The sequence below is a fragment of the Dipodomys merriami genome, unplaced genomic scaffold (genome assembly GCF_024711535.1).
Source record: "Dipodomys merriami isolate MVZ:Mamm:240054 unplaced genomic scaffold, mDipMer1.0.p SCAF_45, whole genome shotgun sequence".
In the NCBI taxonomy this organism is placed as follows: Eukaryota; Metazoa; Chordata; class Mammalia; order Rodentia; family Heteromyidae; genus Dipodomys; species Dipodomys merriami.
This window is the reverse complement of record NW_027206013.1, coordinates 7,935,337-7,963,189: the sequence shown is the minus strand read 5'-3', so window position 1 is coordinate 7,963,189 and position 27,853 is coordinate 7,935,337. Positions and strand designations below refer to the sequence as shown.

Sequence of the window (27,853 nt, the reverse complement as noted above, 5' to 3'; positions counted from 1 at the left end):
TCCATCCTGTAATGTTTTCAGAGTGTCTGCTTTGAGTTCAAGGTGGCCTTCTATTTTTTTAACCTACCCTTGTCCAGCTCTCACCAATAGCTAAGGTTGTAGTCCTTCCCATCAGGTATATCATTAGTCTATCAACATTATCTGAGCCAGAGTCCTATCCTTCTAGTGCCTTACATGTAAAATTCTCAGACATTTACTGAACAGAAATGCTTAAAGGCCATAATGCTTCAATGTGGTCAGAGGAAGACTTAGGTCTTTAAGGGAGAACTTTCTGTGATTATAGCAACCATTCACAAGCATTTTTCAGACATGAGATGCTCTAAGCTAATCTAAATAGGGGGAATAGATGTGAATCTCAACATAATTTTACCTTGCCAGGTGGAAGAGTTATTGACAGTTATTGTGGTATGCTCTTGTAATCTCAGCACTTGGGAGGCTGAAAGAGAAGGATGGCAAGTTCAATGTCAGACTAGGTTACATAGTAAGATCTTGTCTCAAAACAAAAGACAAAAAAACCCAACAAAATAAAATTCACTTTGCCTGTGTTGTCCCAGAAATCCAGAGAAAGGAGGTCAGAGGAGATGACACCCTCTGTCTCCTTCCATCCTGGTGTATAACTGCCCTGGGCATGTTGTTTGGAGTCCAGAAGAGAGGTCTACAGTAGACCTTTAAGGATGTGTTTTATTTAAATTTGTATGTTATTTTGGTGTTACTTAAAAAACTGGCACTTCCGGGAAGCAGCAGAGGTTATATGCAGCTCTTGAATGACCCACAGAAATAACTGTGAGTCCTCTAAATTTATACCTTGTTTGTGCCTTTTTTTTTCTCCTCCTTTGAAAGCCCTGGCATGACCTTGATATCTTGTATTAAGAGCTGGGCAAAGGCAGGCACTGGTGGCTCACGCCTGTAATCTTAGCTACTTAGGAGGTTTGAAGCTAGCCTAGGCTAGCCTTGAGACTTTTATTTCCCAACCCACAAAAAAGCCAAAAGTTGTGGCTTAAGTGATAGAGCACTAGCCTTGAGCAAAAATGCTAAAGGACAGTGACCAGGTACTGAGTCAAGCCCAGGACCAGTACTTTAAAAAAAAAAAAAAAAAAAAAAAAAGGCCTGGGTGGAAAGATTTTTTATTTTCTTTTTTGGACAGTCATGGGGCTTGAACTCTGGGTCTGGGTGCTGTCCCTCAGCAATTCAGCTCAATAGCATTCTACCACTTGAGCCACAGCACCACTTCTGGTTTTCTGAGTGGTTTATTGGAGACAAGAGTTTCATGGACTTTTGTGCCCAGGCTGGCTTTGAACCGAAATCCTCAGCTCTCATCTTCCTGAGTAGTTAGGATTACAGGCGTGAGCCATTGGCACACGGCAAGAAGAGTTTGAAAGTACTTTAAAGGACTATAGTAGTGTTTCTAAAGGTGTCAACAGGCTATTCATGAAAGATTTTGAGATTTTAATTTAGTAAACTTTTTTTTTTTTTGCCAGTCCTGGGGCTTGAACTGTGTGCCTGGGCTCTGTCTCTGAGCTTCTTTGGCTCAAGGTTAGCACTTTACTACTTGAGCTACAGCATCACTTCCAGCTTTTTCTAAGTAGTTTAGTGGAGATAAGCATTTGATGGACTTTCCTGCCTGGGCTGGCTTTGAACCATGATCCTCAGAGCTCAGCTTTCCTGAGTAGCTAGGATTACAAGTGTGAGCCACTGGTTCCTGGCAAACATTTTATTTGCTTTTTTTTTTTTTTTTTTTTGGTGCCAGTCCTGGGGCTTGAGCTTAGGACCTGGGCATTGTCCCTAAGCTTTTTTGCTCAAGGCTGAAGCTATAACACTTGCCACAGCGCCACTTCTGGCGCTTTTTTTTTTCTTGTGTGTGTGATTAATTGGAGATAATAGTCTCATGGACTTTACGGACTGGGCTGGCTTTGAGCCACGATCTTAGGATCTCAGCCTCCTGAGTTAGCTAGGATTACAAACATGAGCTAATGGTATTCTTGCTTGAATATTTGATTTTTTTTTTTACTCGATGAGGCTCATTATAAACATTCAGAATTATTAAATTATCACTTAGTTGTATGTGTTGGCATGTTTAGTCCTCCTCTTTCATTTGCTGTTTTTGTGAGAGACAGTATAGATTACTTGGGCAAGGGGACCTTCAGGAATATTCCAGAATCTATGATGTGTGTACTTCACTTGTGGTATAAGGTTTTCATGGCTGCCTTTTCGTGGTGTGTCCACTCCTGAAGCATTACAGTACCTATCAATAAATGCCATCCTCAGTGTAGGTATCAAATGAACAGATAATAAGTGGCTTTGAAGTTTTGGTGTTATTAGGTTTAAATCTCTAGGCCATGTGGGTGATTTCAAGTTCCAGTGGCAGTGGTAACTTTTGTTATTTCCTGACTCTTGTGTTTAAATTTGCAGTCTCAACATTGCATCACCATAGGTTTTCACATTTAATGAATATTTATGTTGAACTGAGTTCTATACGAATGCGGTGGTTTCTGACTTGATTATAGCTTGCTGTGTACTGTGGCCAGGAGTGCCCTACAGACAACAGAGTTGGCACATGTCTCAGCATGCCAAGCCTCAGCGGATGTGGTTAGGGACCATGGTGACTGGTTCCTTGGTTGCTATGTCAACCTTGGTTTTGGAAGGGGAAGGCTCTAAAACAGCCATGGGACTGGGGCAGAAGAGTTTTGGATATTTTGGATACTTCCTATAGGTGTTCCTACAACTCCCTAAGTACATATAGAAAACCCTAGAACTCTCACTGCATATTAGATAGCATTGTTATTTTCTTTTACAGGCCTCTTTTAATTGTTCTGCAAACCTGGAAAAATTAGATGGTGTTCCCCCCCCCCCCCCCCGTGTTTCTCTCTTACCTACCTGCTTTAAGGTAAATAGGGAATCTGTCTCTTAATATACTATAAGTTCTTCTCCTGACCCTGCCAGAATCTCTTGCTCTCTGGTCACTTTAACCTAATGATTGCTGGTTGGGGAGGAAAAAGGAATAGAACAGGAGGAAGGGTAGTTGGGGGGCTTACTCGTTTTCATTTCTCCATTTTTCTCCCCAGAAGGCCTTTCCTCACTCTCCGTATTCTTACATATCAGCAAGCAATGATCAATATATAATAATAGGTGTTAGTGACATGTTCTGCAAGTGGGACCTTGAGCTGCTCTGCTTTCACACTGTGGCACAGAGAGCTGGCAGGGGGGAAGGATGTGTGCTTGACATCCACCCACTGCAATGCTCTTTACCCCTTTGCAGGACCTGTGGGATCCTGCAAGGTTAGTTCTGCAGCAGTGAAATGTCAAGATGGGAATTGATTAGGCTTAGTAAGCCAGATGGAAGCCATAGTACAGAGCGGTACCATCTGCTTTTCTAGCACCTCTTTACAGAAAGAGACGCAACCTGTGCAGGTTTACCTGCTTAGTCTGGTGGCATGAAGGGCTTTCATTCCAGCCTTAACACATACAAATACAAAGCCCCCACTCCTTTGAATGGAAACTCTGTTTCAGAAGAGGAAGGCTGAGTACAATTTAATCTTAACAGTTAGTTGACACTCTCCATTAGAATGTAGTAGCCTCTTTTCCAAAAGGCCTCTTTGTGCAAGTTAAAAAAAGCTGCCCTTTCCTAAAGATACCTGACTCCAGGTCTTAAATAGAAAAGCAGTGAATAGCACCCCCTAGAGTTGTTCAGTGCATGAACTCGGTGCTCTCAAGGAGCTCCTCCCTCTCTCTGTTGGCCAATGTGGCATCTGTAAGTGGCTCTTCCTCCTTCAATGCTTTCCTTTCAACAGTCTTGGTATGTTGCTTCTGATTTCTCCCTTTCTAGAATACCCAGGAGCCAAGTTAGGATTGAGTGTAAAGTTAGGTAAGCACGGGTTGGAGTACCAGGAACTTAGTATGCAGATTCTTGGCATCTGCTCTTGTTGCTTTAAAAACACTCCATTCCAACCTTTCTAGAAGATAAGCTGACTAGGAGCATGAAGCCCCTAAACTTTGGATGGCATGTAGATTAAGGGGTGGCCTTTTGTGGGGCAGAAATAATGCCATTATTTTATGGGAGGAAATACCCACATATTCTTAATCATCAACTTTGAAGATAACTTTGGGATTGTAAGCTGGGTTATGGTTGGGGAGAGGGGGGCTCTTGTGTCAGCATGGCTTGATATGGCTGTCAAGAGCAGTAGTTTCCCACTTTGTAGCACCCAGTGTTCGCCAGCTTCCTTAAAGCTCGGCATGAGCTCTGTGAAACACAGTGTTCCTAGATTTCCCTTGGTGGTGGAGGATGCATCACCACTTGCTAGGGAAAGAGAACTTTACTGCTCTAGATCTCGGTTTCTTTCTCTGTGCCATGGAGATAAATCTGAGACTTGGGGCTGGGAAGGTGGCTCAGTGGTAGAGTGCTTGCCTTGCATATATGAGGCCCTGGGTTCGAGTCCTCAGCACCACATAAACAGAGAAAGCTGGATGTGGTGCTGTGGCTCAAGTGGTAGAGTGCTAGCCTTGAGCTGAAGAGCTGAGGGACAGTGCCCAGGCCCAGAGTTCAGGCCCCACGACCGGCCCCCCCCAAAAAAAAAAAAAATCTGAGACTTGTTGAGATTACAAGCATTACTAACAACATGCAATGGGTATTTAGTCAAGATGAGGATGAAGAAAATACCATACATAATTTTGTGACGTTCACTGCATATGCCTAACATTTATCTTGTGGTTCCCAGATTGTTGAGAGTTTTTATCCTAAAGTGGTAGTTTATCAAGGTTATTCATTGAGAACTGATCATACCCTGGGAGTCTTTTTTTTTTTTTTTTTTTTTTTTAACATGCTTAGAGCCATCCTACTTAGATCTGGCATCTGTATCCTATGTCTCTTAAGGTGGAGTCTGTGGGCTTTGCAGAATTCTTCTGGAGCACCTAGTGAGAAGTCCTGGCTCTTCATTGCTACAGACTTCCATTTTCTTTTCTCCTGTGTCCTGGGAGCTGAGGGGTGCTTTTTCTGCAGCATCTCCTGCTCATTCCTGTGGATACCTGTATGTGTTCTTCCACTTCTTCGATTCTCTTCTTTCTCTTTCCCTTCCTTCTTCCCTCCCTCTTTTCCTCACTGTTTGTAGGCCTCAGCCTGCCAGTTGTCTTTAAACCACATGGCCTGCGTGTGGACGGGACTGCTCTGAAGGGAAGCTGGGTGGTTGATTGTGCCTTTGGATCCAGCCAGGCATGTGGAATGCTGTGATACACCAAGGCCACACTCTAGGGGCCTAATTATGTGACAAGCACAAATGACTTAAGCGCTTGGTTTAATCCAGGGCATGATTTTGCCAAAGCAAGTACTTTATTAATCTTAACCCCCTAAAGTAGACACATCAGCTTTCTCTAAAAATGGGAATGATTGGAGTGCAATGTGGGTTTTTTTTTTTTTAATACCTCTGCCCCACTCCCCTCCCACTAAGACTGGGCTGTGCATTCCTCTCCTTGAATGGAGAAGGTGATTTCCAAGCTGTCTACCTCCTTCTCTCACAGTCCTGACACTGGGTGATGGAAAGATACCCCTTCTGTGAGGATGTTATGTCATTTCTCCAAGGGCCTATGCATCCTCCTTGAAGGCCAAAGACAGGCTTTGGTGTCCTGATATAACTTTCCTGAGTGGGACTTGAGATTCAGATCTAGAATATGTACAAAGAAAACTCAGGTGACTTTCTTAGTGATTTTGGATGTGTCTGAGAGGCTCAGCCTTAATTTCTCACATGGCATGCGAGTGAGTGAGGATAGAGCGGGGTCAGTAGGGCTTCCCACCAGACCCCTTGCATGTTTCCTCAGAGTCCAGGGGAAAGGGCAGTTCACCGGGTAGAATGTGTATGGGATCAGAGAAGGAGTTTATTCTCATCTCGACTGGAAAACGAAATGCCTCTAAGCAAGCAATCTAACCTTACCTCAGAAAACCATTCTTGGTTAACCTCCTCCTGCCTCTTCTTCACAGGGCCTCTGCCTCTTAAATTTGAACTGACCTGTTAGGATTTATCAGCTTTGAAGTCTTAAGGTGCTATTTTAATACTTTTCTTTCACATTGCAGGTTTTGAGTCCAATTTTACTAGATTCTGGAGGGAGCTTACTTTATAGCATTAAGAGCTCGGACAATCTTGAAAGAGTTAAACTCTAATTAGCTCATTCCTAAGGTATTTAATGCCCTTATTAAAACTCAACTGCTTGTTCACTTTTTTCTTTAGTGAATCAGATTTCTTGAGGAGCTGAGCCCTTGCTCCTCAGATCACAGGCTCACATGTTGAAGCTGGCAATGCTAGAGGCTAGTTCCTATCTGTGTGACAGCATTTTTAATTTAACAGGACCGCCTTTGATGTTCCCAAATATTTATAGGCAGCTTTAGATCATTTCAGTGTGTGCTTTCTTTTTCTTTTCTTCTCTCTCTCACTTAAAAAAATAAAATAAAAAAAAAACTGGAGCACAAGTTTTTCCTCATGCAACAGTCTTCCTTTTATCCTGTTAGTTTATTTTTGTTTCCTTTGCGGCGTTGGCGAAGGCTTTTGGGCTGCATTCACACACACATGAGGCTGACCCTCCTTTTAGCCTCTTTGGTAAAGGCCACCCATCTCTATTATCCTGCCTGCCTGAGATTGCTTAAGATACTTCTGTTCATCCTTTGACTTCTGTTGGTCCCTTGACATTCTGGAAGCTGTTATTTTCTTGTTATTTGGCTTGGCAATCTGCTCTGTCTGTCCTGAAAACTTTTAGTCTAATGTAGAGACCTGGGCAGTATGTGAAGGTGGGTGTTTATAGGTGATTAGGCAGTGTTGTCCTACTCTGCCTGCTTGTGTTGTGTCCGGGGGCCTCTGCGAGTTATGACTTGTTCTGTACCTTCAGCGGATGCTGTTATCTTTGGGGCAGGAAATTCAGATCGAAAGAACTTTCTTCTGATCATCTCAGGCTCTGCTGGACTTCTTGGCTGAAAATTACAGAGAATCAAAGACTTTAGTCTCAGGGATGGGAAAAACAAGACTGCAGTGTAGATTTGTTGAGCTTGTAAGAAAAAGAAGGAAACTTTGTACCAATCAAAACAAATGACAGAGCAGAGGATAGTGGTTTCTTCAGCCTGGACTCAGGGTAAACATTCTACTTGTGAACAATCTAAGTTATTGAACTCTGGTCTGCTGTTCCTTACTTGCCTACTAGGGAAGCCTGGGACATTGCATGGCTTTTTCCATCACCACTCTGCCTTCTACTATATCCAGGTTTTGTGGCCTGAAGGTCACATAGGTGTTTGATGCAATGTGGAATGAATGGGTACTCTGTGTTAGACATTGTCCTTGGGACTTGACACTATTTGTGTCCCTAAATCCACAGGAGGATTCTGAGCAATAAGAGGTTTCTTTCCTTATTAATTAATTAATTAATTAATTAAGTTGAGGACACCAGAGTAGGGAGATGAGTGGTGAAGCTGGCCAGAATTGAGGACTGTTTATAGCCTCACCTTAAGGTAGTTGGAGGTAGAGGCAAATAAATCTAATGTCAGTCAACTATCTGTTATGGATGAAAAATCTTCTTGGGGCTAAAATATACTATGTTATTGTCTGAGAGTTTGGAGCTGATCAGGCTCTTGCCATGCAAGGGGCACAGGGGTGCAGAGTGTGGCACAGGGGTTCAGAGCACAGCTCTGGTGCCAATCAGGTTCTGACAGTGCCAACTGTGTGACCTTGGTCAGGCCATCTAATAATCTCTCTGAATTTGTTTTCCTCAAATTTATATATATATATATATATATATATATATATATATATATATATTTGTATCCCATATATAATGTACATAATATATAATATATATATATATATACACATATAATATTCATTCAGTGCCTCACAGGTTATCATTGGTGACTTGCTGCTCTTGAGGAGTTCATAAACCTGTGGTAAGGTACTTAAGTCAGCCAGTTAGGAGATAACTTGGCAGCTACAGCAAAGATGTGCTGATGTTCAGCAGGGACCCAGCACAGAGGCACTGGCTAGGAGTTTGACATGCTTTCTTCCATCAGAGGTGTACCAAGTGCTTGCTTAACTCTGTGCCATGTGGGGCCATTGAATCATACTCTTTGTGCCTGTCTCTCCCCTCACCCTCAGCCTCCCCCTACTCCCATTTTCTATTTCCCCTCCTAGGGGAATGTGAGCTAAAATGCTAATTGCCACCTGGAGAAAGATTTTCTGGTCATTTTCACATAAAACTCCAAGGTGCCAAATAGCACAGCCACACTCCATTTGATAGTTTATCTTGTGTGGCCTTGTGCTGTTTCTCAACTATTATTTTTGTCTTATTTAATTTCCCCCTAATTTTTCTGGTTTCTTTTACATGAGAACTTTACCTTCCTTGAGAAGGTACGAGCATCTTGCCAAGGGAGCAGGTGGTGAGCGCTTTGTTCCCCACAGTGCCCAGATGGTGCCCATGCCTTCTCACAGTCTGCTTCCATGGGGATTTATTGATAAGATTTTGCTTTGCTTTGGTTTTCCAATTCAGTGCCATATTCAGATTTGCTTACTGTCACTGTAGTTTTTTTTCTCTGCAGGTTTTCCCATTGTCTCCGACCTTTGCCATGTTGAAAACATAAGTTTCATTCTCTATACTTCCAACTCCTTTGCAAGCAGCAGGATGGTCATGCAGTAGAACCTTTTTCTTTGCCTATAGTATGTCATCTAGAGTGGTGTCAGCTAATGTAAGTTAATTTATAACATCTTTAATTTAAAACAAAAAGACAATTAAGCACTTGTTATTGTCTTTGTATATTTAATAAAATTCAAACTTCTCTGTGAATTAGGGTTGAGGTCATTTTTATATCTATGAGATATATCCATGAGAGGTTATTTCTATATTGTATCCATGAGAAGTGTTTTCTAACCACACAGTTGATCTGCAGCTAATGTGATATTTTCCCTTTCCCTACTTTTGCACCAAGACAATGGTATTAACTTTTGATTTAGCTTTGTTTGGAGGGGTCCATGGGGTCAACCACTTATATTTGACTTTGCTATCTCTTCCCCCTGCCCTCCTCCTGTGGCTTGAACTCTGGGCCTGGGTGCTGTCCCTAAGGTTTCTTTTGCTCAAGGCGAGTGCTCTACCACTTGAGCCACAAGTCACTTCTAGCTTTTTTGAGTAGTGTATTGGAGATAAGAGTCTCATGGACTTTTCTGTCAGGGCTGGCTTCAAATCACTATCCCTAGACTTCAGCTTCTGAGTAGCTAGGATTACAGGCCTGAGCCACTAGCACCCAGCTGTCTATGCTTTTTGCCTCTCTCTGTGTGTGTGTGTGTGTGTGTGTGTGTGTGTGTGTGTGTGTGTGTGTGTGTGTGTGTGTGTGTGTGTGTGTGTGTGTGTGTGTGTGTGTGTGTGTGTGTGTGTGTGTGTGCGCGTGTGCTGATACTGGGGGCTTGAACTTAGGGAAACACACTTTTTTGTTCACTCTAGTGCTTTACCATTTGGGCCATGCATAATTTCTGGCTTTTTGCTGTTTTTTTGGTCAGTTATGGGGCTTGAACTCTGGCCTTGGGCACTATCCTTCATCTCTTCAGCTCAAGGCTAGCACTCTACCACTAGAACCACAGCACCACTTCTGGTTTTCTGGTAGTTAAGTGGAGATAGAGTTTCACGGACTTTACTGCCCTGGCTGGCTTTGAATTGCAGTCCTCAGATCTCAGCCTCCTGAGTAGCTAGGATTACAGATGTGAGCCACTGGCGCCTGGTTAATTGATGATAAAAATCTCAAAGGTTTGTTTGCTTGGGCTGGTTTTGAACCTTAATCCTCAGAGCTCAGCCTTTTGAGTAGCTAGGATTACAGGTGTGAAGTACTCGTACTCACTGATACTTCTATGTATATTATAACTAATTTCTATTTAGCTAAAACAACTGTTGAATGTTGGTTCAGAAGAAGACTAGATGACAGAGAGGAAGTGTGGACCCAGTTCATTGCCATTGGTTGAGACAGATGTGAAGTCAGTCTTCTTTTTTTTTGTGCCAGTCCTGGAGCTTGAACTTAGAACCTGGGTGCTGTCCCTGAGTTTGTTTTTCTAAAGGTTAGCACTCTGCCACTTGAGCCATAGCTCTACCTCTGCCCTTTTTGCTGATTAATTGGAGATAAGAGTCTCACAGACTTTTCTGCTGAGACTGGATTCCAACCACAGTCAGATCTTAGCCTTCTGACTAGCTAGGAATACATTCATGAGCTACTGGTGCCTGGCTTGCTTACATTCTCTCTCTCTCTCTCTCTTGCTCTCTCCCCCTATCCATCCATTCTTCCTCCCTCCCTCCCTCCCTCCCTCCCTCCTTCTCTCCCTCCCTCCCTCCTTCTCTCCCTCTCTCCCTCCGCTCTTCAGCTCAAGGCTAGTGCTCTATCACTTGAGCCACAGCGCCACTTTCTGGCTTTTTCTGCTTATGTGGTGCTGAGGAATTGAACCCAGGGCCCCATGCATGCAAGGCAAGCACTGTACCACTGAGCCACCTTCCCAGCCCCTCCCTCCCCCTCTCTTTCTTTCTCTTTCTCTCTTTCTCTTTCTCTTTCTCTCTTTCTCTCTCTTCCTTCCTTCCTTTCTTCCTTCCTTCCTTTCTTTCTTCCTTCCTTAATTTCTTCCTTCCTTCCTTCCTTCCTTCCTTCCTTCCTTCCTTCCTTCCTTTCTTCTTTCTTTCTTCTTTCTTTCTTTCTTTCTTTCTTTCTTTCTTTCTTTCTTTCTTTCTTTCTTTCTTTCTTTCTTTCTCTCTTTCTTTCTCTCTTTCTTTCTTTCCTTTCCCCTTGTGGGGCTTGAACTCTGGGCCTGTGCGCTGTCCCTGAGCTCTTCAGCTCAAGGCTCTTCAGCTCTACCACTTGAGCCACAGTACCACTTCCCATTTTCTGGTAGTTCATTGGAGATAAGAGTCTCATGAATTTTCCTGCCAGGGCTGGCTTTGAACTGTGCTCCTTGGATCTCAGCCTTCTCAGTAGCTAGGATTATAGGCATGAGCTACCAGCTCCTGGCAAAGTTTTTAATTTTTTTGGTTTTTGGGTTTTTTTGGGGGTCAGTTGTGGGACTTGAACTCAGGGCCTGATCACTGTCCCTGAGCCTCTCTGTGCTCAAGGCTAGCATTCTACCAATTGAGCCACAGCTCCACTTTCTGGTGCCTGGCTTTTTAATGATATTTATGGAGCATTAGCCATATACCTTGCAAGGCATGTCTGGCCCTGTTCCCACTTTGACTGGCAAAAGTAGGATCAGAAGCTCTGGCTCACCTCTTTGGCCTTAGCTAGGTTGCTGGATTTGCAATCAGTTGGATGAAATTTGTTTTTGCCAAAGAAAAGGGAAAGTCTGCATCAATAATGCAAGTGATAGGATCTGTGCTTCCATTTAGGTCTTTAAAATTGGTGATAGTTTTGTGTGGGAGGGGAGCAAAGAAGCTGATGGAGACCATTGGTCCCTACCATATGGGGTCTTTGTGCTTCAGTTAGGCATACTGTGTGAAGAAACTGTTTTGATTTTTGCACTCTTTCTAAAGCTTAGAAGCCCTTCTCAGTCTTATCTCATTGTTGTTGCCTGTTGAGAAACTTGTTTGTGAGTAGGCAGCAGCTAGCTTGAAGCCAATAGCTTTTTTTAAAAAATAATTTTTTTATTGAGATTAAGGATTACATTTCACAAATTTTACAGTATTGCAGGAGAGTGATACCACAAACATATATTAAAGTCACAAACACATTTTAACCTCACAACAAAGTCAATAATAGCTTTTAAGTCTGGACCTTCCTAGCAGTGTCATGATGAACTTGTTTACTAGCCCAACAGTGGACAATTCTTCCTTTTAAACCAGGATGGTTTTCAGAAAAAAATCATCAAACCAAAACTTACCCTCGCAGGTATAGAGTGATTATGTAAATCAGGCTTGTATGCTTATATTCCTAAAAATGTAGTTCAACACAGAGACAAAAATACCTTCCTTTAGCTTATATACTTTCCTCATGTATGCAATGAGTTTGATGACATCTGACTTGTATCTGGGAACCTCAGTTTTTCTATTAGACCTTGGCTATAAAAGACAGAAAAGAAAGTGAAGCAATAGAATTTTTTCTTTCTCCTGTGAATGTAATCTGTCCCAATGTCATTATGGTCTGCCTTGTTGTACTTCTGTATACGAAAGTGAGGAAGTGGGGCTGGGAAGGTGGCTCAGTGGTAGAGTGCTTGCCTCACATGCACTTGTTTCGTTTCCTCAGCACCACATATTAACAGAAAAGGCTGGAAGTGGCGCTGTGGCTCAAGTGGTAGAGCACTAGCCTTGAGCTGAAGAGCTCAGGGACAGCGCCTAGGCCTAGAGTTAAAACCCCATGACTTACCAAAAGATAAAGAAAGCGAGGAAGTCTGCAGTAGACTTCAGTGTGGTGGATGTGTCTGGTCTCACTTTGCTCCTCTGAGCTTCAGCTCTCCAATTCTCTTTTCTTGGAGAGAGTTGATGGATGTCTGGCTTGCTGTTTTCTAAATAGTGCTCACAGAATCAATACTGGCCTCCTCTATATGTTGGGGTGGGTGGGGTTTATAGGCCAGTGGGAAAGACAAGTGTGTTCCTGATGTTATGGCATGGTCTATGTGCTACATTCATGGGGCTCAGAGAGAGCCTCTAGCCAGATTATTAATTAAGAATTAAATTTTGGTCATTATGAGGCTCAAACTCAGGGCCTGGGCACTATCCAGAGCTTTTTTTTTTTTTTTTTTTTTCGTCAGTGGTAGGGCTTGAACTCTGGGCCTGGGCTGTCCCTGAGCTCTTCAGCTCAAGGACAGTGCTCTACCACTTGAGCCACAGCGCTATTTCTGTTTTTTTTCTGGTGGTTAATTTGGAGATAAGAGTCTCACAGATGTTCCTGCCTGGCTTTGAACCACAGTCCTCAGATCTCAGTTTCCTGAGTAGCTAGGATTACAAGCATGAGCCACCAGTGCTTGGCTATCCCAGAGCTTTTTTGCTTAAGGCTAGTACTCTGCCACTTTGAGCCATTGTGGTACTTCAAGTTTCCTGGTGGTTTATTGGAAACAAGAATCTCACAGGGACTTTCCTGCCCATGCTGGCTTTGAATAGTGATCCTTCGATCTCAGTCTCTTGAGTAGCTAGGATGAGGTAACCAGCACCCAGATGATGATGATGGTGATGATGATGATGATGATGATGATGATGATGATTTTGTTGTTGTTGTTGTTGGTAATAGGGCCTGAACTGGCCTGGGCACTGTTCCTCAGCTCTTCAGATCAAGGCTAGCGCTCTACCATTTGAGCTACTGCATCACTTTCTGGCCTTTTTTGTTTATGTGGTGCTAAGGGCCTCATGCATGCAAGGCAAGCAGTCTACCACTAAGCCATCTTCCTAGCCCAATGGTGATGATTTTTGTGTGTGCCAATACTGGGGCTTGAACTCAAGGTCTGGGTACTTTTTCACTTAAGGCTAGTGCTCTGTCACTTAAGAAACCATAGTTCCACTTATGACGCTTTGCTGGTCAATTGGAGATAAGAATCTTTCAGACTTTCCTGCCTAGGAACTGTGATCCTCATATCTCAACCTCTGGAGTAGCTAGGATTACAGGAGTGAGCCATAGGTGCTTGGTTTCAGCCAGGTTCTTTTTTTTTTTTTTGGTCAGTCATGGGGCTTGAACTCTGGGCTTGGGTGCTGTCCCTGCACTCTTCAGCTCAAGGCAAGAGTGCATTACTGCTTGAGCCACAGCACCACTTCCGGTTTTCTGAGTGGTTTATAGAGTCTCACGGACTTTCCTGCCGGGGCTGGCGTTGAACTGAGATCCTCAGATCTCAGCCTCCTTAATAGCTAGGATTACAGGTGTGAACCACTGGCGCCCGGCTCAGCCAGGTTCTTAAGGAAGAGCAGTGCTTGGGCTTGTTGTCAGGAAGTAGGTTTTTTTTTTTTTTTTGGTTGGTCGTGGGGCTTGAACTCTGGGCCTGGGCACTGTCCCTCAGCTCTTCAGCTCAAAGCGAGCGCTCTACCACTTGAGCTACAGCGCCACTTCCGGTTTTCTGGTGGTTTATTGGAGATAGGAGTCTCACGGTCTCTCCTGCCTGGGCTGGCTTTGAACCGCGATCCTCAGATCTCAGCCTCCTGAGTAGCTAGGATTACAGGCGTGAGCCACCAGCGCCCGGCTTTTTTTTTTTTTTTTTGAGGGGATGCTAAAATTCAGGCTAATTGGATTGGTCTCCAATGAGGGTTCGCCTAGTTTATATTGACCCAGAGGCCATGTGGCATGAAATGTGCGCCTGGAAGAGAGGGGAGAAGGAAGGCTGATCTGTAGTACTGAAGTGGATCTGAAGGGAGCCCCCTTCTCATATCTGTAAATTGGAGGTATGAAGCCTTGGTTAAGATTTCTGCAGAGAATAGAAGGATCTGTAGCAGAGTCTCAGAACAGTGGGAGAATGAGGAGTAGCACCCTAACTGGGGAGATAGGTGGTAGGGGATGAGTTTCAGAGGGTGAATACAGAAGATAGCTTGAATGTTATGGCAAGATATTTGCCTTTTATTCTGGAGGCTAGTGGGTCTCTCAGCCAGAATACAGATGGCATCTGTATGCATGGCTAGATTTTTGATGACACAATCTCCCTACTGCCCCCTTGTTCTTCCGCAGCAGTTTGCAGTAATCACTGTGTAGTAGCTGTTTGGGGGCTGTTCCCCAGCAATCAGTCACTCCTCTCTCAATAATAGTCTGGAATGTCAAGGAGTAGGCAAAGTTCTAGTGACAGCCTCAACTTCATTTTATTAAAGATAAATAAATTACATGCTTTTCATGTTATTAGTAACAAATTGTTTTCTACCCATACACTCAACCATTCATGACACTTGGGGAGAAAATAGCTATTATGGTATTTGCCTTACGAAAACCTTTTTCTTTTTCCTAAAGTTTTTGAAAAAAAAATATATCTGGGGGAACAATTCATTAGCTTCCTTCTTACCCATCAGTTTGAGCAGACTGTTGATTGGCCCAGGCTTCCACAGGGAGACTGTGAGTGTGGCCTGTGAGCCAGGATTAGGCAATAGGGTGATAGGCTGGTGTGGACATTTTTCTGGTTATTGACAGGCCTTACTGTGGCTTCTCCCCAATGATGAGGAATATATTTTTCTAAATCTAGCCAGAGAGCCAAATGAGCCACACTGGGATAAACTCTGTTTGTTTACAAATTATGTAAGAGAAGGGCCCAGCCATCAAATTCTTCCAGCCAGAATTCCTATCCCTCTTCAAAGTTGTAATCAAACTAAACAAACACTTTCCACAGGAACTTACTCCCGCTGGAGAAACGGGAGCAGATGCTCCTGGGAGGCCTTCGGCAACTTTGGAATGTTTAAAGTAGAAATATGTAACCAAGGTGAAGTTCCAGAAACATCACTTGGTCTAGCCAGAAACAAAGCACGTGTCAGCTATTTTATTTAGGGCAAGAGGTATGAATTGGGCTAGTCCAGACAGAAGTTTCTTTAGAATGTTTAATTTTGGGTTTTCATCTTTCTAGCTTCTCTTACTCTTCTCATAGCATCAGCTCCTTGTGACCTTTCTTCCATCTGCTTAGCCTTTTTTAGCTTGATCTCTATCTCTTATCTTTTAGCCATACTGAATTACAGCTGGGGATTGAGGAGCCCTCTTGTTAAAGCACCCAGTGATTACTTCTGTGTTCCTGGAAAGATGTCAACTCAGAGGAGGGACACAGGCTCCTCTACCTTTGTTAGTATCCAAATAAGACTGAGCGGTGCTGTTCCTCACTTTCTGGGTTAGGCAAAGACCTTTTAGGCTCAATGATACAGTTTTCTAGCTTTTACTATTTTGGCTCTTTATTGAGTGTGTGTGTGTGTGTGTGTGTGTGTGTGTGTGTGTGTGTGTGTGTGTGTGTGTGTGTGTGTGTGTGTGTGTGTGTGTGTGTGTGTGTGTGTGTGTGTGTGTGTGTGTGTGTGTGTGTGTGTGTGTATATATGAATGTATGTTGGTTGTGGAGCTTGAACTCAGGGCCTGGGCACTGTCCCTCAACTTTATTGCTAGCACTCTATCGTTTTGAGCCACAGTACCACTTCTACTTTTCTGGTAGTTAATTGGAGATGAGTCTCATAGACTTTCCTGTCCTGGCTGGCTTTGAACTGTGACCCTCAGATCTGTCTCCTGAGTAGCTAGGATTACAGGGATGAGCCACCAGCTCCCAGCTTGCTTGCTTGCTTTATTTATTTAATTAATTTATTTGTCATAGGACTTGTACTCTGGATCTGGGCACTGTCCCTCATCTCTTCTGCTCAAGGCTAGTACTCTATCACTTGAGCCACAGCACCACTTCATGTTTTCTGGTGGTTAATTGGAGATAAGAGTCTCATGTACTTTCCTGTCTGGACTGTCTTTGAACCGTGAACCTCAGATCTCAGCCTCCTGACTATTTAGGATTACAGGCATGAGCCACCAATGCCCAGCTGATTTATTTTTGATTTGGGAATATTTGTGAATTTTTAGGATTCCAGGCACATCTGTATTAGAATAGACTTGAACCTTCTAAAGCCATATGCAGACTTCTCTGGACTGAATGTTCTTAAGATAAGCTTTTCTGAAGCTGTTGTGTAAAGAGCACTAGTTCTGCAGAATCTTCCATTGTGAAAGGGTTCCATGGTGGAATGAACTTTGAGAAATGCTATTCAGCATATTCCTTCTTAGAGATTTGTTCTGTATGGTAGTGAATATCTGGCTGTTTTCTTTCTTTCTTTCTTTCTTTCTTTCTTTCTTTCTTTCTTTTTCTTTCTTTCTTTCTTTCTTTCTTTCTTTCTTTCTTTCTTTCTTTCTCCTTCCTTCCTTTCTTTTTTTCTTTCTTTCTTTCTTTCTTTTTTTTTTGTCAGTTGTGGGGCCTGAACTCAGCCTGGGCGCTGTCCCTCAGCTCTTCAGCTCAAGGTTAGTGCTCTACCACTTGAGCCACAGTGCCACTTCTGGCTTTTTCTGCTTACGTGGTTCTGAGGAATCAAACCCAGGGCCTCATGCATGCAAGGCCAGCACTCCACCACTGAGTCTCTTTCCCAGCCTCTATCTGGTTGTTTTTAAGAAATCCTCTGAAGAGAAATCTTTTATTTAATTTGACCTGACATTTCCCAAATATACTTAGTCACAGAACTGCTTTTTCTCAAAGGACCATGGGGGAGGGGAGGTTGTTCTCTGAGTACTAGTATTAGGTTGGTTTAGGTGTGCTTGTTCAGTTGGTGCCCCACTGAAATAATGAATGAGGTAGGCTGAGACCATGTTAGTGTCACTCTCAAGGGCCTTGGTATAATCACCACCCAGCATGGCCCTGGACATATTTCAGGACTAGTCTTTCATATCAGCTCAGCAGATTGGTGGTTTTCTCTGTGAGTGATGGGGAGTTGTAATATAAAAGAACCAAGAAACAGTACCTCTCAGTGAGGAATTTAATCTCTACTGGGATAGGAAGAGTCACGAGAGGCAAACAGTACAGTAGTATTGTGCAAGGAATTTTGAATAATCCCAGTGGGGATCCCCAACCCAAATAGTCTTTCCTGTGGCATTTGGGGATGTTGAGGGGGGCATAGGAAGCAGGAGGCAATCTTGATTGTGATGTGATTTAGTAAGCCATTTTCTAGTTGCATAAAATGCATGGTAAACCCTCCAGAAGGAGATTGCTCTTCTGGAAGAAGACTGACTGATCTTCAGGTCTCCCTCTGCTGGTTTAACATTTTGCATTTGAAATAGCTATGCTCCCTAATATTTCCAACTTGGCCTGCCTTAATGAACGTACATGAGAGCTGATTCTAGTTGTTGGTAGGAAGAGTATATGACATGAGCTTGGCTGAAATATTCTCCCCTCTGAGATGTGAAGAGGAAAATTTGAGATGAGTTTAAGTGACCTACCTTTGGGCGATATTTCATGGAGTGTTGGCTTAAGGCTTTTTATAAAAACTTAACTTTGGGGTTGGCCTACCTGATGTGTATCATTCATTGGCAGTTGAGTCCCTTTTGAATTCAGTCTCAGTAGCTTCTCATGAAGCCCTGAGCCTGCTCTTGCACTAAGGGTGCAGCTTAGCTTCTCTTCCATGTATCACCTCCTCCCAGTACTGAAGAGGCCTTTCTCTTTTTTTGCAGAGCTGATTGTTAGAAAATTCTTCCTGACACCCAACCCAGCTTCTTGGTTTCATTGATGCCTTCTAGTGTATCAGTGTCTTGGGCCTGCCACAGCAAATTACTACATACTAGGTATCTTAGAAGAAAGTTTTTTTTCTCACAATAGTAGAAGCTAGAAGTCTGGAGTCATGATGGCAGGATTCATTTCTTCTCAGCTCTCTTGCTATGGCTTATAATACGTATTCGTATATGTTTCTGCTGTCTGTAGCTGTGCCCAAATTTCTGCCTGTAAGGAAAGCAGTCATATAACATATGAGGACTGCTTTTAAACTAATTGTCTCTTTATGATCCCATTCTTCCCCACAAAGAGTCACATGCTGAGGGTACTGGGCCTGGTTAGGACTTAAACATACACATGTTTGAGAGATGTAACTCAATCCATAACACACAGCCACTAAAGCATGATAGCCCTTCAGATATTTGAAGCGGTGATACTCCACCCCCCCACCATCAGTGGGACCAATAAAATTGTTTTCCCTTTGCTGAATACTCCTAGATCTTTCTGTTCTTCATAGGAGATGATTTTGAGGTCCTTTGTCATCTTGAACTGGAAGCCTAGCTTCAGCTAGGGAAGGACAAAGTGGCATGTATACCTTGGACTGCTTGTGATGTAACAGAGTTCACTCATATGGTCTGCCCCAGCAGTTTTCGTGGGGGGAGGGGGAAGGGGAGGCGGGGAATGGTTAAAACTAGCCTGCAAAGCTTCGGTAGCAGCTATCATCTTCAATTTTGTCTGAATGTGTGTGACCACTGACACATGCCTATACATACACATGTGTACGCGTGCACATACCACACACACTTTCCTGTAGTCACTAGATAGAGGGTGACACTTGGGAGTTCCTTTCTTTGAAGATTATTTGACTACACCACCCAGGATTTCCATATTGTAGTGTTCAGTCCCCAGGGCCCTGGCCCCACACAGCTGTTAGGCCCCCTCTGTTCTGCAGGGACTACAGCATTAAAAACACCAACTATTTATAGCATACTTTGCACTGTCTGTAAATTATAGGCTGCCCTTGCCAGTGGGATGAAGAGAACACTCATCTGCTGCTGCTTGCTCTGTGATTGCCTCCAAGCACCAGCCAGGTGGCAGAGGCCAGGCCCCACCTGAGTGCTGTAAAGAACACCACAGCCTGCTGGGATGCCATGGGGTTTCCAGTTAGAGTCCATGTTCCTTGTGGCAGAGTGTTTGGGGATTTTCAAAAGGCCCCAAGGTATGTGTGCTCTCGAGAGAAGACCAGGCTAATTTCATTGCCAAATTCCGGGGGGCTGTGCTTTCAGCACTAGACACAGAAGTTCCAGACAAGTCACGGGTGAGCTGAGGGGGTGGGCGGGGTGGGGTGGGGGAATCCTGAGCCACGCCCATTTAATCTTTTCTGGAAGAGCTCTCCAACTTTCTCTTTCCCCTCACTCTCTTCTTCTTCCCTTCCTCTCCGCAATCCCTCTCCTCCCTTCCTCTTCCCTTTTGCTTTCTCCTCTCCTTTCATGCCAATACTAAGGCTTGAACTCAGGGCCTCTCTTGCTTAGCTTTTTTTGTTGTTGGATGTGGGGCTTGAACTTAGGGGTCTAGTCACTGTCCTTGACCTTTTTCACTCAAGGCTAACACTCTAACACTTCAAGCCACAGCACCACTTCCAGTATTCTGGTGGTTAGTTGGAGATAAGAGTCTCACAGACTGGCTGGCTTTGAAACTGTTCTTCAGATCTCAGCCTCCTGAGTAGCTAGGATTACAGGCATGAGCCACCAGAGCCCAGCTTTGCTTAGTGTGTGTGTGTGTGTGTGTGTGTGTGTGTGTGTGTGTGTGTGTGTGTGTGTGTGTGTGTGTGTGCGTGTGTGCGTGCACGAGTGTGTGTGTGTGTGTATGTACGAGTGTGTGTGTGTATGCACGAGTGTGTGTGTGTGTGCGTGCATGAGCCAGTGCCACTCCTGGGGCTTGAACTCAGGGCCTGGACACTGTTCCTAAGCTTCTTTTGCTTAAGGCTAGCAATCTACCACTTGAGCCACAGCACCATTTCTGGCCTTTTCTGTTTATGTGGTGCTGAGGAATCGAACCTAGGGCTTCCTGCATGCTAGGCAAGCATTCTGCCACTAAGCCACATTCCCAGCCCTTGCTTAGCTTCTTTTTGTTCAAGGCTCGCACTCTACTACTTAAACTACACCTCTACGTCTGGCTTTCTGGTGGTTAATTCGAGATAAGAGTCTCACAGAACATTCATTCTAAATTTGGCAAGATATAATCTGTAGGGTAATGGATTTTTAAGAGTATGTAAAAGCTTTTAGAAAGGCCCAGTAGGGTCTAGGGTCTTCTTCCTTTAGCTGAGAAGAATTCTTTTGACTGGCTTGGCAAGCACCTTGGGAGGAAGAACCCCCTTCCTGGGACATTATTTAGAAAGGGCCTTGCTGGAATGCTACTGAAGCCATATGCTCTCCTACCTGCCATCCTAAGTTGGGTATTTGGGGGCAGGTTTTGTCCCATAGCTTTTGAGCTGTTTAGTTCTTTGCACAGTTTAGGCAAGGCTGGGGCAGTGAACAAGGCCTGTGCTGTTGTTAGCTGGAGTTTCCACTGAAGTGCTAACTGCTGGATTCTTTGACCCTCCAGCCTATAAGGTTATTCATAACTAGTTGTTTGCGGGCTATGGGTAGAGGTACAGAGGCTCTACCTTTCTGTAGTGCTTTAAGAGCTGTGCCCTTGGTGTAGTCTTAAAGGATAGGACTGGTAAAACCTTGAGGACTCATGCCTGGCTCCCCATGACCTTGTTCTCTTACCCTTGCCCTGTTAGGCCAGTGGCCCTTTCAGGGTTAACTTCTCTGCTTTGGAAGCAGCTGGCCAGTTTACACTCCTCCCTGGGCTGTACAAAAATACTTCCTTTGAAGTGTTAGGAGAAGCGGTGAAGGGTAAAACCTGGTGAAGAATAAAATCTGGAGTGGGGCTTGAGTGCGCGTCTCTTCAGGAGTGTGCTGTGAACTGAAGCCCCCAGCCTTCATTACAACCTACCAGCTGTATGTTTCTCACAGTTTTATACAGCTTTGAGCTGCATTGTAGCTCTCTTTCTCTCTCAACTCTCCCCCCCACCCCCCCCACCCCCTCTTGTTTCTTTGAGAATAAGAGAGATAGAAAATGCGGCCACCATGTGTGCCCATGCTGGTGGCAGGAATCCCTTTGAAGGCTCTTCTCCTTGAAGGCTCGTGTCATCCTCAGTTCATCTGTCTGTCTGTCTCAGTAGGGGTGGTATCCTGGAGTAAATGTGAAGTCCTGAGGTGGCCAGCCCTGTTCTTGCTCTCTTCTGGGGTAGGAAAGCTGCCACCGATCCTACCTCTGTTTCAGGTCAAAGCCTCTCATAGTCCAGATGAACACTGGGCACAAAGTCAGGAGTCTTGACCTCTCTTCCCTTGGCATCTCTGTGGTAAAAGTGGGGCTGTCACAGGGTGTTGTAAGGCTGCATGGAAATACTGGGTTGGGGGCACCTTGAGAAAGCACAAGACACTTTCTAATATAGGCCCTGCTCTGGAGCAGAAATGGCATTTAAGCTAAAGGGCCAAAGAGAAGAATGCCAGAGCAGAAATGAGACGGAACAAGGCTTGAATGTCTTCTTAATCCTTGAGTATTTGCAGCCGAGGAGGGTTGGGCGAGTGGGGAGGAGAGGCAGCTGTTGTATTCTGGAAAGGAATGCCAACCTGCTTTTCCCCACAGATGGGGCCACACAAGTTCCTTGTCAACTAGGGCTTGCACCCTCTTCTCTGGGAAATGCCTTCATATGGACTTTTTTTTACATCCTGCATGACTTCCTATCTCTTAAACAAGGGACTAGGTCTACAGATTTAAAATAATGCCATGTGGCTAACATTTATCGCTGACTTACAAGAAGCATTATGTTAAGATCCAGCATGAATGATCTCATTTATTCCATAGCCCTGTGCTGTTAACTGTTTTTGTCTCCATTTCTTTTTCTTTTTCTTTTTTTCTTTGTCAGTTCTGGGGCTTGAACTTAGGTCCTGGATGCTGTCCCTGAGCTCTTTTTTCTCAAAGCTAGCATTTTAGCACTTTGAGACACAGCTCCATTTCCAGTTTTTGGTGGTTAATTGGAGATAAGAATCTCACAGACTTTCCTGTGTGGGCTGGCTTTAAACCATGATCCTCAGATCTCAGCCTCCTAAGTGGCTAGGATTACAAGCATGTGACATCAGCACCTGGCTTTCCCCCCATTTTATAAACAGGTTAGAAGTGACTTGGCTCACCTAGTGTTCTTGTACCTAATATGCACATGTGAAAATACACGACTTTAGATTCTTTACTCTTCCCCCCCACTCCCCCAGTTGGTTGTGGGGCTTGAACTCTGGGCCTGGCCGCTGTCCCTCCTCAGCTCTTCAGCTCAAGGCTGTTCTACCACTTGAGCCACAGCACAATTCTGATTTTCTGGTGGTTTATTGGAGCTAAAAGTCTCACAGACTTTCCTGCCTGAGCTGGCTTTGAACCATCATTCTTAGATCTCAGCCTCCTGAGTAGCTAGGATTACAGGTGTGAGCCATTGGCATCTGGCTTAGTCTTAAAACTTTTGTGCCTCTGCCTCAAGAATGTTGGAATAACATGGGCTGGGAAGGGAAGGTGTCTCAGTGGTAGAGTGCTTGTCTTACCTACATGAGGCCCTGGGTTCGATTCCTCAGCACCACATAAACCAAAAAAAACCCCAAACAAACAAACTGGAAGTGGCGCTGTGGCTCAAGTGGTAGAGTGCTAGTCTTGAGCTGAAGAGCTCAGGGACAGTGCCCAGGCCGAGTTCAGGCCCCATGACTGGAAAAAAAAAAAATGTTGGAATTACAGGTGTATGCCACTAAACCAGACCCTTTACTCTATTTTTGCCTATCATGGGTCTTGAACTCAGGGCCTAAGCACTGTCCCTGCACTTTTTTGTTCAAGACTAGTGATCTGCCATTGAACTATAGCCCCACTTCCAGCTTTTTGGTGGTTTATTGGAGGTAAGAGTCTAACAGACTTTCCTGCGTGGGCTGGCTTCAAATAGCAATGTTCAGGTTTTAGCCTCCTGAGTAGTTTAGGATTTTAGGTGTGAGCAATTGGTGCTTGGTTCAGACCCTTTACTCTTTTTTTTTTGGCCTGGGGCTTGCATGCTGGGCTTGGGCCCATCTTTGAGCTCCTTTTGCTCAAGGCTAATGCTTTTTTTTTTACTACTTGAGCCACAGTGCCACATCCATTTTTTCTTTTTAAAGTAGTTTGTTGGATATAAGAGTTGACTTTCCTGCTCAGGCAGGCTTTGAACCATAATCTTCAGATCTCAGCCTCTTGAGTAGCTAGGATTACAGGTATGAGCCACCTGTACCTGGCAGACTCTTTACTATTAATGGCTATATTATAGTCAGTAGTAGAAAGTGAGATTTAATTCTGTTCCTCAAATCTGGTTAGAAGCTGTTAGGGAAACAGCCCTTAAAAAATGATCCTGTTTCAGGCCCGGTGCTCACACCTGTAATCCTACCTACTCTGGAGGCTGAGATCTGAGGTCATGGTTCAAAGCCTGTCTGGGAAGAAAAGTCTGTGAACTCTTATCTCCAATTAACCACCAGAAAACCGGAAATGGTGCTGTGGCTCAAGTGGTAGAGCGCTAGCCTTGAGCTGAAGAGTTGAGGGACAGTGCCCAGGCCCAGAGTTCAAGCCCCATGACCAACCAAAAAAAAAGTTCCTGTTTCAGGAACACTGAACTCCGTTCACTTAGGTACTTTGACCCAGTCAACTTTTATTGATCAGTTATATTTGAATAAGCATAAATGCTCTCTTGCCTTGTGATTTCTGGGGAAACAAAACCATTTTTTTTTATGACCAAGTCTTTCTTGTTGATTTTATGACATGAGAGCTTTTTCCCCTCTCTCCTTGGAAAGTAGGGACAATGGTTGGTCTGTAACTGAGGTTTTCTTACAGTCGAAGATAATGGTGTTGTGAATAGACAGGTAACCTGCACCTGAATGAATCCTTAAGGTGTAGGTTTTGGTTTTTGTTCAATCTAGAGCCAGAGTTGGACTTCCTTCAAGGGACTTGAGATTCTGTCCTGTACCTTCCTTAGCTCTCACAGAAAGAAACTGAGGCCTGGGAAATTTTGGAGAGATTTGCCTTCATTCGCAAGCTCACTGGGCCAGACCCTGGGCCAGGCTGGCAGGTTCCCAGCCCACTGGCCACATGCCTCTCCTTTTCACCTGAATTTCAAACAGGAGGGAAGATGAAAGGAATAGAAATGACAAGTCAGAGGAGTAGGAGGGCTCTCATTTGCAAACAGTTTCTTTTGATCTTCACCCCTTTGTTTTTTTTTTTGTTTTTTTTTTTTAAGCCACACATAAAACCACAACTGGTAGCCTGAGCACACGCTTCCTCTGGTTCATCGAGGGGCAGTTATTTCTCTTTTAAGCAGAAAGCCCCCAGTCCCTAGTGGTCTATTTTACTTAGGGCTCCACGCCCCCTCTCCCCTTCTGGTGCTCGGCTGCCAGATGTCATGCTCTTCTCAAATCTTTCCCAGCTCTTTACTGCTTGTAGGACTGGTCTAAACCCTGTCTTGCTATAATATTCTAAATCCCTTAGCATTTTGCTTCCAATCTGTCTTTGCAATGTGGTATCCTGTAGAACCTGCTCTCTAGGCCAGTAGCTCCTCTGCACAAGCTTTGGTCTTCACATCTTTGTCTGTATTCTGCTGTCTTTGAGGCTGCCACCCTCTGGAAGTTCTCCTGGACCATTGCAGCACCCGATTGTCCTGCTGCTTCTGAACTTGAAACAACCTTGTCTGACCACTTATTTGGCATTTAATTATATATTATTTTGTGTTGTTTAATTTATAGGTATGTTATCTTCTCAACTAGAATGTAAGCTCATTGAGGTCCAGGGCATGCCTTTTGGACTGACTACATTGTCATTCACCCTCAGCACTTCTGGATGCTTTGCCAGGATCAGAGACAGTTACTCAGAATGAAAAACTTCATAAATTTCTGAAACGGAAAAGGGAGTGAAATGTTTAAGTAGAGGTTTTCACAGGATATGTGCTGCTCCAGAACTAATATGTTAAGTTGGGGCTACTTGAATGGATCAATGAATTTGAGTTTGTATAAATTGTATGTGTGCCGGGCGCTGGTGGCTCATGCTTGTACTCCTAGGTACTCAGGAGGCTGAGATCTCAGGATCTCGATTCAAAGCCATCCTGGGCAGGAAAAGTCTGTGAGATTCTTATCTCCAATAAACCACTCAGAAAACCGGAAGTGACACTGGGGCTCAAGTGGTAGAACACTTGCCTTGAGCTGAAGAGCTGAGGGACAGGGCCCAGGCCCAGAGTTCAAATCTGCGACTGACAAAAAAAAAAAAAAAATTGTATGTGTGATTTTAATGGTAAATTATTGACAGTTGGTTTTTTTAGACCTAGAATCATTCAAGATAAAAGCAATGAAATGCATGTGATTTTAAATTTGCTGTTAATATTTATCATCCTAATTGCCCTTTTACTTTTAGATTTTTATATTGTTGTTGTTCTTGTGTGTGTGTGCTGGTCCTGGAGCTTAAACTTAAGAGTATGGGCACTGTTCCTGAGCTTTTTTGCTCAAGGCTAGTGCTCTACTGTTTGAACCACAACTCTAGTTGTGGTTGTCTGGCTTGGAACCTTGCTCTTCAGTTCTCTGCCTTTGAGTATCTAGGGTGACAGATATGAGCCACTGGCACCTGGCCTACTTTTTATTTATTTATTTATTTTTGGTCATTCGTGGGGCTTGAACTCTGGGCCTGGGCACTGTCCCTCAGCTCTTCAGCTCAAGGCGAGTGCTCTACTACTTGAGCCACAGTGCCACTTCCAGTTTTCTGGTGGTTTATTGGAGATAAAAGTCTCACAGACTTTCTTGCCCAGGCTGGCTTTGAACCATGATGTTCAGATCTCAGCCTCCTGAGTAGCTAGGATTACAGGTGTGAGCCACCAGCTCCTGGCTTGGCCTACTTTTTAAACTCTTTCCTCTAGTTTATTTTCTTCTCTCTCTCTCTCTCTCTCTCTCTCTCTCTCTCTCTCTCTCTCTCTCTCTCTCTCTCTCTCTCTCTCTCTCTCTCTCTCTCTCTCTTTCTTTTTTATTTCTTGTCAGTTGAGGGCTTGAACTTAGGGCTTGGGCCCTGTCTCTTAGCTTTTTTGCTCAGGCTAGCATTCTACCATTTGAGCCACAGTGCTACTTTTGGGCCCTGTCTCTTAGCTTTTTTGCTCAGGCTAGCATTCTACCACTTTGAGCCACAGTGCTACTTTTGGATTTTAGGCAGTTCATTGGAGATAAAAGTCTCCTGGCCTTTCCCACCTGGGCTGACTTTGAACCACGGTCCTCAGAGCTCAGCCTCCTGAGTAGTTAGGATTATGGGTGTGAGTCACCAGTGCCAAGCACCTAGTTTATTTCTTGATTTCCTTTTAACACAGTTTCAATTATCCTTTTCTCTTTAAAAAATAGTTTATATTAGTTATACCTGGGGATTCCATTACATTCTCACATTTTTCACTGTATTCTAGTCAATCTCAACTTCTCTCATATTTCCTATTCTCTCCCCAACCCCCCACATCCCTGACTTGTTTTATTGTTCTTTTTTTTTTTTTTGACTTGTTTTATTGTTCTATTTTGATGGTATTCAATCTCCTTCATCCTCCTGGCCAGCCCAACCCTATCCCCTTAGTACTTACCTATTAACAGAATCTATTTTTTTCCAACCATTCCATTGATGGTCAGTAGCTTCCATTGAGTTTCTTTATGCTGCCTTCATGTATACTTATAATGTATTACAAACTTATTACCCTCTTTTTTCCTTCTCTCCTCCTCCTAGACTCTTAGTTTGATTCATGTTCTATGTTCACTATATGGATATAGGTATGTGTGTGTGTGTGTGTGTGTATATACCCATGTACATATTCATGAGTATATATGTCTTTTAGTTCTAGCTCCCACATATGAATGAAAACATGATACTTTTTTTTAGTGTGTGTGTGCCAGTCCTGGGGCTTAAAATCATGATGTGGATACTGTCTCTGAGCTTTTGTGCTTAAAGACTAGTGCTCTACCAGTTGAGCCACAGTTCCCTTCTACCTTCTTGTTGGTTAATTGGAGATAAGTCTCATGGTCCTTCCTGCTCAAGCTCACTTTGAATCCTTATCTTCAGATCTCAGCTTTCTTTTTCTTTCTTTCTGGGTGCTGTCTCTCAGCTCTTCAGCTCAAGGCTAGCGCTCTACCACTTGAGCCACAGCGCCACTTCCGGCTTTTTTCTTTTTGCTTATGTGTGCTGAGGAATCAACCCAGGGACTCAGGCATGCAAGGCAAGCACTCTACCACTGAGCCACCTTCCCAGCCCTGAGATCTCAGCTTTCTGAGTAACTAGGATTATAGGCAAGAGCCACTGGTGCCTGGCTTAATGTCTTTTTTAAATTTATTTTTATTTTTTAATTTTTTTTTACTTTGTCTTGTCTTGATCAATATGATGTCCTCCTTACATCTATTTTTTCTACAAATGACATGATTTCATTTTTCTTTATGGCTGTATAATAATCCACAGTATATGTATACCATATCTTTTTTATCCATTCATCTGTTGCTAGATACTTCAGCAGATTCTATCATTTGGCTGTTGTGAACAGCACTGCAATAAACATGGTTATGTAGTTGTCTTTCCAGTATACTGATTTACTCTCCTTTGGGTATATGATGCCCAATAGTATTGTGG

The 27,853-nt window shown here is 43.8% G+C and overlaps 1 protein-coding gene across 2 annotated transcripts in view; it reads left to right on the top strand.

Moving 5' to 3' along the window:
* The window catches only part of Znrf3 (zinc and ring finger 3), a 161,808-nt gene that overhangs the window by 14,980 nt on the left and 118,975 nt on the right, over positions 1-27,853 (top strand). Inside the window, exon 1 of one of the 2 annotated variants that reach the window (XM_069994604.1) lies at positions 15,373-15,423. The exons of the other annotated variant lie outside the window; for it this stretch is intronic. The gene's annotated coding sequence lies outside the window, so the exon portion shown is untranslated. Of the gene's footprint in view, positions 1-15,372; positions 15,424-27,853 lie in introns of those variants that run through there. 2 annotated transcript variants of the gene reach the window in all.